Consider the following 12368-nt stretch of genomic DNA (forward strand, 5'->3'; position numbering starts at 1 on the left):
AGAATACCTAACCTAGAAAGCGCACAATATAAAAAAAAAACGATCTTAGAGAACAGGGTCTTTCTGACCCTGCTTCATAACATGTGAGTGACGTTGCAGTGCAATAAACTAGAAAAATACTTATAATTAAACATGTGAACAATCATATTATGGATATTTAAAAGTTGAAATATTTCTAATTTCCAATACATTTTGGTATTTGATTATGCCTTCAATCAACAATAAACTGACTTTAAAAATAATGCTAGAATGAGTTTGTCTTCTCAAAAAATATTATTAACAAATATAATGTATTAACACTTAATATTATTTGGAATATAATCTCTGATGAACCCATAATTACTGGTAGTTTTGGTATTATGTGTAAAATCGATTACGCACTTCATATTGATCACAATTAACGTATTCTATAAAGTTTAATCTGACAAAACTATATAAAAAAGAAAGCACAGATAAAATCTTTTTTTGCAAAGATACACACACATATATACATGTACATATGATACATTTATTCCTATACCTCTATTAGGGCAAAAGCTTGTATCTAGAATATCTACGTTATTATCATTATACTAACGTTTCGTAATGATTACGGTATGAAAGATTTTCTCATTTTATGCGATCCTAGATTTTCCAAGATGACATGCTTAGATAAAGCGCCGTACTCCATCTGATATGACGTCGGGGATGTATTTATATATATGGGAATGAAAACACACTGACATTTATATAAATATATATATATATATATATATATATATATATATATATATATATATATTATAAATTTTATACATAGGGTTGGATCTATTTATGTGTTCAATCTTAGTATGCGGCCGTCCGGTCGTCCAGTGTTGGGTTGCCGCTTGCGGATTAACTTGAGGGCCGCGTGTCCGATTTGTTGGGATTTTGTTTCTAATATAAAGAAGAAATCTCAGACGTTCCGTGTTATACATAAATAAAACATTCGGAATTATATAGGTTATGTGCTACTCTATAATACTTGACTTTTACTTGTTTATTTGATTTTCAATAGCAAACCGATGAGTTCTTAACCCTACAAGGCGCCTAGTTCCACATTTGGAACTTAACCCTTCTTTGCATGTTGATGGAAATTTCAATCATAACATTTAGTCAACAAAAAAAGGTACTCAAAACTCTTGTGCTGTAAATTTGTTGCTATCAGGCGCTTTACACATAAAATCTAACCTTCAAAACGCACAGTTGTCAAATAACAATTTTATCATAAGTGCAACTTTGTGATGTCTTTCTGATACTACATACATGAATTAAGGTTTTATCTGTAAAACGCGTGATGACACAATAAATACATAACTTTTTGATAATTAACGACTACCAACTCATACCATTATAGATAGTTTTTATTTTATCCGAGAATGGGCCTCATAATATATCATTGCTATACATATTGAATTTCCTAATATATGTGGAATCAAGTTGAAATAAATTTTATATACGTAGTAGTTAATTATCTACATTTCTAATAAAGAAAACCCATCAGGTTCTCCAAAGAGTGTATGAAACCTGTAACTTTTTATTGAAACCCCATAGCTGTATCCACTAATTTATTGGATCGGAGTAAATTGTTTTTAGCCAGAAACTATAATAATTGGATTTTTTTCGAAATATATGATTTACACTAAAAATATAACCAAGAAGTTTGGGTATGATTTTTAGGTATATCAACTGCATAATGGTTCTTTTTTATTAATAGCTATTTTCTAGCTTATAATAAGAAGTATTATTATTGCTTTTGTAAGATATATAATATGGATTTTCTATCTTGATGTTTTCTGAAAATTTATGTCTAGCACTTTTTAGTATTTCATACTAATGCAGTAAAGTGCAGGAATGTGTCTTTATTATTTGAAAAACACATTTTTTTATCAATATATCTTACAATTAGTGCAAATGTATATAATTACTACTTGTTATCAAGCACTACACAATACACCCTTGTGGTTGCATGGCTAGTTTCTGGCTAGTTATTAAATAGTAATAGGATTGATCAATTTTAATACAAAAAATATATCAAATTATATATTAATATATTATTATTAATTTGTTTGAATTTGTTCTTTGTAATTCTACTCAATAGCTGATAATTAAATATGATTTTATAAAGAAATATCGATTTTTAAAAACTTTTATATAAATACACATTGCTGTTTATAATTGCGCTTACGTTGTATGTGTGAAAAATTCCAAAACTTTTTCAAAAATTTTATTAAACGTGGGAAAAATTTTTAACATTTTGCGCTACTAAAATATTATTATTCAAATTAATTCATTTGTGGGAGTTGTAATGATTATGATAATATGTTTAATTAGAAACTCCCAACATAATAAAAAAAATATAAATTTATTAACTGTAAAAATATTTCGATATCAAAAATATACATGACATGTCCCATTGTTTTTTTACAAATAAAAACCAGCCTGCTTGATATCGCCACACACTCCCTGCCCAGTGTTGATCTCACAGTTTAAAAAAAAAAACACAGGGAAACACGTTATAAAAATGTGGTGGGAAAGCAGATTATAGCAGACCAGTGTTGTAATACTGGTTAATTACAAATTTCCATGTTTCGTCAGCAGATCCACCGTATGTGGTGATTCGACCTGCCATCAACTCCATATTCTGCATAAGGTTCTGATTAATGAAAAACATGTGGAAAATTTCCTGTACCTCGATGTCGGTGAACTTCTAAGATTCAGCCTCCATCTAATTGGTATTAGTTATATCAGAATTACTTAATGTTTAGAATGCATAATTTATGGGTACAGTTTCCATTTCTGCAAGCGTTGCATTCGTATCTGATGAGTTCCGATCAGAGAAAGAAGTTGGCTCTTTATCCAAATCAGGATCATTGGTTTCTTTGACATAAGAGTCCAGAATTGTGGAATCCAATAAATTATGTCAAATTTTGTTTTGATTCGTCGTTGTCACCGATAATGGGAGGTAGCATTATAAGACGATTTGTTGAGTTAACAGAGAAAGAGAGGTTGAATTGCATTCCAATGAAAAGTTCAGGCTCCAAATTATTTTTTTCTGTCAGCAATAAACACTGAGGTCTGGGTATACCAAATGAGTAACCTCGGAAGTCTGATCCAGATAGTAAGTGCGTTAACTATGATGGATTGGACTGGACATACCTTATAGGTCGTCACTGAAGACCAGTGATAATGGTGCTGCGTCAAAATCAATTTTTCTTAAATCTTCGAAAAATAAAACTCCTTTATCTTCATCTCCATCGTCGTGAGTCACCAATGTGGGAGTTGTAATGATTATGATAATATGTTTAATTAGAAACTCCCAACATAATAAAAAAAATATAAATTTATTAACTGTAAAAATATTTCGATATCAAAAATATACATGACATGTCCCATTGTTTTTTTACAAATAAAAACCAGCCTGCTTGATATCGCCACACATTATTTAATAAATATTTCAGCACAATCAAAATATTTTATACATTGTATATGCATTGCATATATGTATTTATTTTACTATAATATTGTTGCCCAAGTAATGAATATAATATGTACATTCTATAAACGAAATTAACAAAATTAAATTTTTGTTCCGAATTATTGATTTGTTATGAATCCCTGCATAACAATTTAGTTGTTTTGGTCTGTGTAATTAATTCAAATGCCAAACAAATATTTAACCAGTTCAGTTACAGCACGGCCATGATTATTTGCTTATTAATAATGCTGTGAATTTCATTTTGTAATATTTGAGTATTGATAACCGATATATACATTGTTGCAAATGATGTGAAATTAATATAATTTTTTGCCCTTGGCATAACTAAGATATATTTATCATTATCAATTAAAATGTGTTGGAAAATTAAAAATCACACTTCTAATAATTTCAAGGTACCGTGAGCTTTTGAAAGAAAAAATATGAACAGAATATTTCAGAGGGATATTTTTACTCAAATTTAAAAGGTTTTGAGTACATATATTAATAGTTACTGTAATTAATTTTTTAACATAATCTAAATATTAATATAAGTATAATATTACAATAATAATACAATGTTTTCCAATGGTAAAAAATTCTCCCCTGCAAAAATTTTATGAGGATTGCGTCTATATGAACGTATCAAATACATATAAAACTAGATTAAATTACATAAATACATGTTTACAAAAACATTTCAATATAATCGCACATAACCACTTCATAAAATTCTATCTCAAATCTGCTTTCTCTTCAACTATATATTTAACTAAACGAATTAACTCGCGATCGCGTCATAAAACCTTGTACCTACCGATTTATTTATCGCAAGCTTTAAGCTCTGTCGTATACAAGTGGCAATTTGCGACCTTGTACCCATTTTTAAGCTCATTCTAAACTTACAATATGAACTAAGTCTCCGTGCCACTGTGTCATGACTTTTGCGAAGAATAATGCGATAAATATTCAAATCCTATGTCGTTTGGCCGAACGAGCGCGTGACCAAGGCAATCGAGGGAAAACATAAAGAAAAATTGGGAAAAATATATTAGGATGGAGAAAAATACTCATGAATAATTTGGAAATGTTTTTTAATTTGATCAAGGTGTAATTAATGGTTTAATTAAACACCTGAGTGTTATATTCATCTAAACATGACTGGAAATAACTCACATCTAATAAAATCCTTGTTCACATAATAAAAATATAAATAATAGTACGCGAATACCAGAGTTTTTGTGCGTATTATGTATTTATATACGGACACAATCTCTCGTCGATGATTTGAGAGCACGGATTACCCGTTTTTTATGTTTTAAAATATAAATAATTTACTTTTACTATTCTAATCAAGATATATTTATTGACCAATGTCCTGAAAATATAACCTATATATTTCGAAACGTTGACATATGTAAATATATATATATATATATATATATATATATATATATATATATATATATATATATATATATACGTGGTCTGTTCAAAAAGTACCCGGAATTTTTGTTTTTTCAAAAAAATATTTATTTATTCGTCTACATTAATGTGGTCCCCTTCAAAGTAGTCCCCCCCAGATATAATACACTTATGCCAGCGTTTTTTCCAATTTTCGAAGCACCCTTGATATTCACTTTTTGATATGTCCTTGAGCACTCTCAGCGATTTTCTTCAATCGAGGAAAACCGCCGTCCTTTCATGGGTCTCTTCAACTTTGGGAATAGGAAAAAGTCACACGGAGCCATATCTGGTGAATTTTTGCACTTTGCAACACTTTATTTCATTTTTTACGCAAAATTTAATACAAATTCTTTGACTTTTCAATTCTTCCATTGTAAAAATCGCCGAGCTCAGAAAAACACGTCGAACCTTAGCGACTACCACAGACAAAGTAAACAGTGAATATAGCTGAAAATTTCATCATACTTTAGGGGCATGTATACCAACACAATAAAAAAAAAAAATTGACAATCAGACACTCCAGACCCGCGAAATTTAATTATTAGTAATTCCGGGTACTTTTTGAACAGACCACGTATATATATATATATAATTTAAATCCTTGTTTCATAATGTTTTTCCACATAATCACATTTAATCCGCAAATCAGTTGACCTATTATTATATAATTACAATATGATTGAAAATTAGTGGTCACGAATACCGTAATATTTAAATTGATATGAATAATATCAAATTTATTCATGCGCAGAAATCGTGTATTATGACACATTTATCAAATATAAAATAATGCCCGTAAATTGCGATTTTTGACTGAGTGCACAATATTTAGTAATTATATGTTGATTTCTCGTATGTTGTGAACATCAGTAATACATTATTAATTAATCCATAGTTTATTAATTTTAGGCACATATTCACTTTCAAGCTTGCATCTATGGGAAGAAATATGAGCTTACAATTTTTTTTACACAATATATTACGGCAGCATTTTAAAGTGTGCATTATTAAAACAATATAACTAGTAATAAGTTATTTGATATTACACTTCAATAATATAATTATACATCAATACTCTACTTTAAAACTAACTGAAAACTAATAATACTCGTATTTTCCACAAAACAAAATACCAAAATTAATTTCGTGTTGAGTGCATTTCTTTTATGAGTAAACTAATTATATGCACATATAATCATGAAATTTATTGGAAATATTTTAGATATGTACACGATCTATTATTGCATATATTTCTACTACTGTTTTATTGAAATTTCATTATGTTCGGTCTACTTTAATACTAATCAATACTTTAAGTTAGCGACAAATTATGACAAATTAAAAAAAATCACATTAGATATGCTTAAGTTCTTACACTTAATATTTTTAGGATTACCATTGAGCAGTCTGATATCGTCTTCTTTCTTCATATTAATTAAAAAAATTACTAGATGTAATATTTTTAGACAGTTGTAATTATTAAATAAATTAAAAAATAGATAGATTTTCCAAGTGTTTTAGTATATTATTTGACTAATACTCTTGATCTTCAATTTGAAAAATTTAGAAAGCGATACAATAAGTTTAATTGACATCATCTACAAAATTTAAATATTTAAAACTATTGTGTATGAATTATCTAGTTTAAAATAAATTTAATTTTGCTAGTGTATTTGGTATGCAAAAACTTCACATATAAAGCAAAATAAAAAGATAGTTTAACTCATAATCTTGAAGTAAAGATCTACATAGGTCATGACGTCAACGTACGACAAAGCACTTCATGCCGATGTCGTCATGGACGACACTTGTAGCAAAAGGATTAGCGCTATACTTATATCAGCTATATAATTCACAATATTTAAAATTCATGCATAAATATTATAGTTCAAAATATAACCAAATTTCGAATACATTTATTTCGTGCTTGTGGATTTTGTCATGAGAAAACTATCATTTATAAACTGCAAAGTGCTTTGCCGTGTCCGACAAGAATTAATACAAAACTTTCCACACATGCAGTTCTTATTGTCACGTATTTAGCGCACTTCCTAGTTTTATATATTACCAGACATGCTATATAGCAGTTATTGTCGAACTAATAATCTATATCACAAGTTTCGTTATAAATCTCAATCGAATTTTTTTAAATATTTTTAATTCAGTAGATCTATGAAGTACAACTTCCGCCAAAAGTTTCCAAAGTTTTTTTTTAATTTGTTTTGGTGAAATCACACTGTCCATGTATATTAGTAATTTTATGAATTGTAATAAGTTTATTATTATTCCATTGTATGTAATTTGTTCTGTTATTCAAATTAAATTCGTGATTTATTCCATATCTGCAATAACACTAATCATTCATGCATAGAGTATTACAATATTCTCTATTTTTATCATATTGATATAAAATTACTCACATCATTCATATTCAAAATTATTGTTTTATTCATGTATTAATTTTGGAAAAATGACGTGCAATTTTCAGTAGAAGTCTATATCACTACTTCGAAAAATCTCTTGCAAAAATTCAAAACAATTTGAAAACAAAAATAAAAAAGCTCTATCTTATTGGCTTTGCATATAATTTTGCAACAAGACTCTCTATCAATTAATCAATATTATGCTGACATAAAATTATTTTTATCATTCATATTTAAAATTATTATTTTATTTAGGTATTATTTCTAGTAGAAACTTACTTTTCTCCTTTTTTTCCAAAAATTTAAAGCAAATTTAAAACAAATATAAAAAATACTCTTTTAGTGAAATTTGTTTTTATAAATGAAGATATTAAAAAAACAGCATTTAAACATTATAAAGACTAAAATATATATATATACAAATTTACATATACTAATAATTTAAATCAATTGATAACAAACTTTTCATTGATTTCAAACACATTCTTAATACAAATGACATGAATTTTATTTTTTATAATTGAGTATTTGTTGAATATGTAATTTACTATATTGTACAAATTTTTGTTGTACAATTTATCGTGGTTTTTAATCATAGCTAAAAATAATTAATTATAATTAACTAATTATCATTAATAAAATTAGGAGAGGGGTAACTAGCGGTACCACATTGATCGTTGGAGTTGTATTACATGCATCATCGAGTGAAATATCTCATTCAGCATCACAATATATAAGCTTATAAACATAATAAGCAACAAAACATATAACACAACACATAACACATATCAAAAAAACCTACTATCGAAATATATCATTAAATTACCCAGTTATTGCCTATTATAATTTTATATTTATTTAGTTTTGCAAGTTACTTAAGAACTATAATAATAATATTTTTATTCAATTTATTAATAAATTAATCTTGATTTTTGAACTCACTTATGAATATAGAAAATTACTCATAATGAACAATAAAACTTTTTTTTAAAACTTGGAAGGACATCACAAGTTTTGCGGAAAAAATTATGAAAATCAGTGCAACTCATCATCCACAATAAAAATATACATTAAAATTGATATTATTTTCCTGATATTAAGGGTCCAATTCTCGAATAAAATAAAAATGGAATGGTAAAAATGATATGGTTACAGAGATAACTTCGTATGATTGGGTAGTAAAAAACTGTCAAAAAGCCATGTGTGGGACCAGGCGTTTTACACATAAAATCCAACCTACAAAACACACGAACGTCAAATGATCATTTTTTCATAAATGCAATTTTTCTGATGTCAAATTCTAGTCATAAGAGCGAAAATAAAATCATTCAGTCATATTATTTCTATACCATGCTTAATCTAAGTGCCAGTTCGGGATGCGATTTTTTTTGGATTTCATTAAAACTTTATAATGTGACTCCAGGGATGATTAATGTTGTTTTTCCATGGATTATGAGATCACGTGCACGGTCACATTACAGTTATGAAATAGATCAATTATTTAGTCATCAAACAAAAGCGTTACCGTATAACAATGATGAGCACTCGTCAGCCAGAACGGTTTTACTATACTACGGTCATCAGGCGATGAGGAAAAATGGGAAAAATGGGAAAAATTCATTTCGATGTGATATCCGTTTATGCGAGGCAATAAAAACGACGTTATTGAATATAAAAATTTAAATCTAATGAATTTTTCAATGGAATTTTATTTTGATTACAAATGAATTTTATGTACAGGGTTTTACGTTCAACAACATCGAATATGAATCTGCTTGTAAGAGTAATTTACTTGTTTCTTTCTTGTTAATTAGTAGAAGGTTTCAGTTTTAGGCTTTATTATATTTTTTTTAATATTTTTTAACAGCAATCAGAACCTTACGTCCTATGAGCAGTTGGGCTGAAACTTCTCCTCACTTCGTATTTTTAGATGGTAACCCAATGGTTAATCCATCCATATTTGATGATTTTTGTTATTAGAATTAATGTAATAGGGCTGACTTTTTATTGATGCAGCAATGCCGGGCAAGGGCTATTTTCACTTAGAAACATATTGCTATCTATATTTCCAAGTGAATATCGTTGTCACTGCTGCCTGACAACAGGCTGCTCGAAGTGGGTATCGAACCCGGGATCTCCGAAAAAACTCCCGTCGCTCTTAACCGTTTAACTACGGACGAGCCCAGGCTTTATTATATCAAAGAAATAATTTATTACATATATAAAAATGGATGTATATCTGTCTGGGTATGTGTATGTGCAATTGTTATGCTTTCATGAACCATACATCCGATCGCCTAAAAAATTTGGGAAATTGTTAGGTAAATGCCCAGACAGGTTTTCGAATATTTTGATAGAAGTCAAGTGATGAGGGTTGGCCAGACCGAAACTTTTTTTAAAATCATTTTTATATTTTTTGCCAATTTTTATTTCTTTATAATGCGTATATAGAAAACCCTATTTTGTGAGAATTATTATTGTAATTATCTTAATTAATGAATTGGCAGACTAGCAGACCAACAGACTGGTAGACAGGTAAACGGGTATGCAGATGCATAGTTAAACAGGTAGATGGATATATACCTAGACAGATCAACAGGTAAACAGGTAAATTGGTTCACAGGTGGAATGGTGGATTGATAAACAGGCTGATAGGTAAATTGGTAGACATATAAATTGGACAGCTAACTTTGGACTTGACTGGTATATTGGTGAACTGGTGTATAGGTGGACTGATAAATTGGTTTCTAGGTAAATGATATGGGCGTGTTTCTATACATAATCAAATGCCATTTTATCGAAAAATTACTATATACCAATTTTCAACACTCTATCTCATCATTTTGCTGAGATATCAGTGAAAGTGGCTCCTCTTTTCAAACTCACTTTTTGTCGGAAATATAAAAGATATCAAAAAAATCTTAACGTCATTCTATTTACATTGATTTTGTCTATGTTGTTCATAATAAATAATGTAAATTGGTTAGTAGGTAAATTGGATGCTAGGTAGACAGGTAGTCATATAGATAGACTGGAGGACAAGAAAACTGGTAGACTTGATGCAAGGAATATGCATTTTAGTTCTAATTTTTAATTGAAAATAAAACACGGCTAAACGTGAATGGGTAAAGCCAGTATATAATATTTTAATTTTTAACCGAGATTTTTTTAATCGAGCAGGCAGTTTATACTGCTTAAATCCTGTCAATTATTTTCAATTAACAAAATGACAAACAACGTTCCCATAAATAATATATTTTTAATTCAATATTTTTTATTTAATTTCAACTAAAATATACATCAGATTCGAATAAAAATGAATGAAACTTGATGAAAAATGAAATACATTTTTCTGTTCCAGTAAATGGAATCTCACAAAATATTTACCATTCATCATGCACGCAAACTCGGCACGTTTTTAATTGGGAATAGATAGCTTTGAAACAAAAATAACAGATTTCACACAAATACGCGCATACAGAATATGGAATTTACAGAAAAAAGTCATTTGTCAGTCTCTCTATCAATTTTACAATTAGCAAAATGCAAAATGCTTTCATTCAATATACATACAAATGAATGCATAAACATGCATGTTGGTAAAAAAGCGTTTTGTATTAAAATAAGCGATGAAATTTTATTATTTTATTATATGTTATTTATTGCTTTAAATATTCAATCGGATTTGTTTTCAGTTCCAAACAAGTTATAATCGTCCTTTGTTCTAATACGTTAATACAGGGTTTCAATTATGAATTTCACTTTACTAGATTTGTTTAAACTATGATGAATCGATATAAATGGTTTCATGTTTTTTAACAATTTTGATTTTGCAGTTTCTGTTTATTATTGCGTAAAAATTTCGATACTGATCATTATTTTGTTGTTGTAGTAATGCAGTGAATATTTTTTTATCTATTTTTACTAAATTGAAAATTTTTCTTAGAAAATAGTGAAAATATTCAAGAGAAAAATATTTATAACAAAGCATGAAGATATTGTTGATATGTGTTCAATTTAAATTATCATTATTTATTTATCCCTCTTATTCTTTTTTCAAGAATATATTTAATATTTTCTTTATTGATTTTTATTAAAATCTTTGAAAATTATCTTTGAAACTTCACACGTAGTTTGAATTCTGGCCTAGGAACCTAACACAGTTAGAAACATGATGGTATTGTTTTTTCCATTTCTAAAAAATGATTTCATTCTCAGTTTCAGATTTAAGAAGAAAATCATGAGATTATTATTATAACCATGAGATGATATTAATTAGGAATGATTGATAATCTATATTCAATTTTAATTTTTATGTTGCATCAGCTAAAACCATTTTGGAAGATTTAAAAACCATTTAGAAGACTTGTGTGGCGATATCAAGCAGGCTTTTTTAGGATTTGTAAAAAACAATCGGACATGTCATGTATATTTTTGATATCGAAATATTTTTATAGTTAATAAATTTATATTTTTTTATTATGTTGGGAGTTTCTAATTAAATATATTATTATAATCATTACGACTCCCACATTGGTGACCCCGACGTGATATGAACACGCAACCTTCTGATGGTGACTCACGACGATGGAGATGAAGATAAAGGAGTTTTATTTTTCGAAGATTTAAGAAAAATTGATTTTGACGCAGCACCATAATCACTGGTCTTCAGTGACGACCTATAAGGTATGTCCAGTCCAATCCATCATAGTTAACGCACTTACTATCTGGATCAGACTTCCGAGGTTACTCATTTGGTATACCCAGACCTCAGTGTTTATTGCTGACAGAAAAAATAATTTGGAGCCTGAACTTTTCATTGGAATGCAATTCAACCTCTCTTTCTCAGTTAACTCAACAAATCGTCTTATAATGCTACCTCCCATTATCGGTGACAACGACGAATCAAAACAAAATTTGACATAATTTATTGGATTCCACAATTCTGGACTCTTATGTCAAAGAAACCAATGATCCTGATT

Source organism: Ctenocephalides felis, unplaced genomic scaffold (genome assembly GCF_003426905.1).
Source record: "Ctenocephalides felis isolate EL2017-DRISC unplaced genomic scaffold, ASM342690v1 CF-g0.4_SCAFFOLD_01170, whole genome shotgun sequence".
Classification (NCBI taxonomy): Eukaryota; Metazoa; Arthropoda; class Insecta; order Siphonaptera; family Pulicidae; genus Ctenocephalides; species Ctenocephalides felis.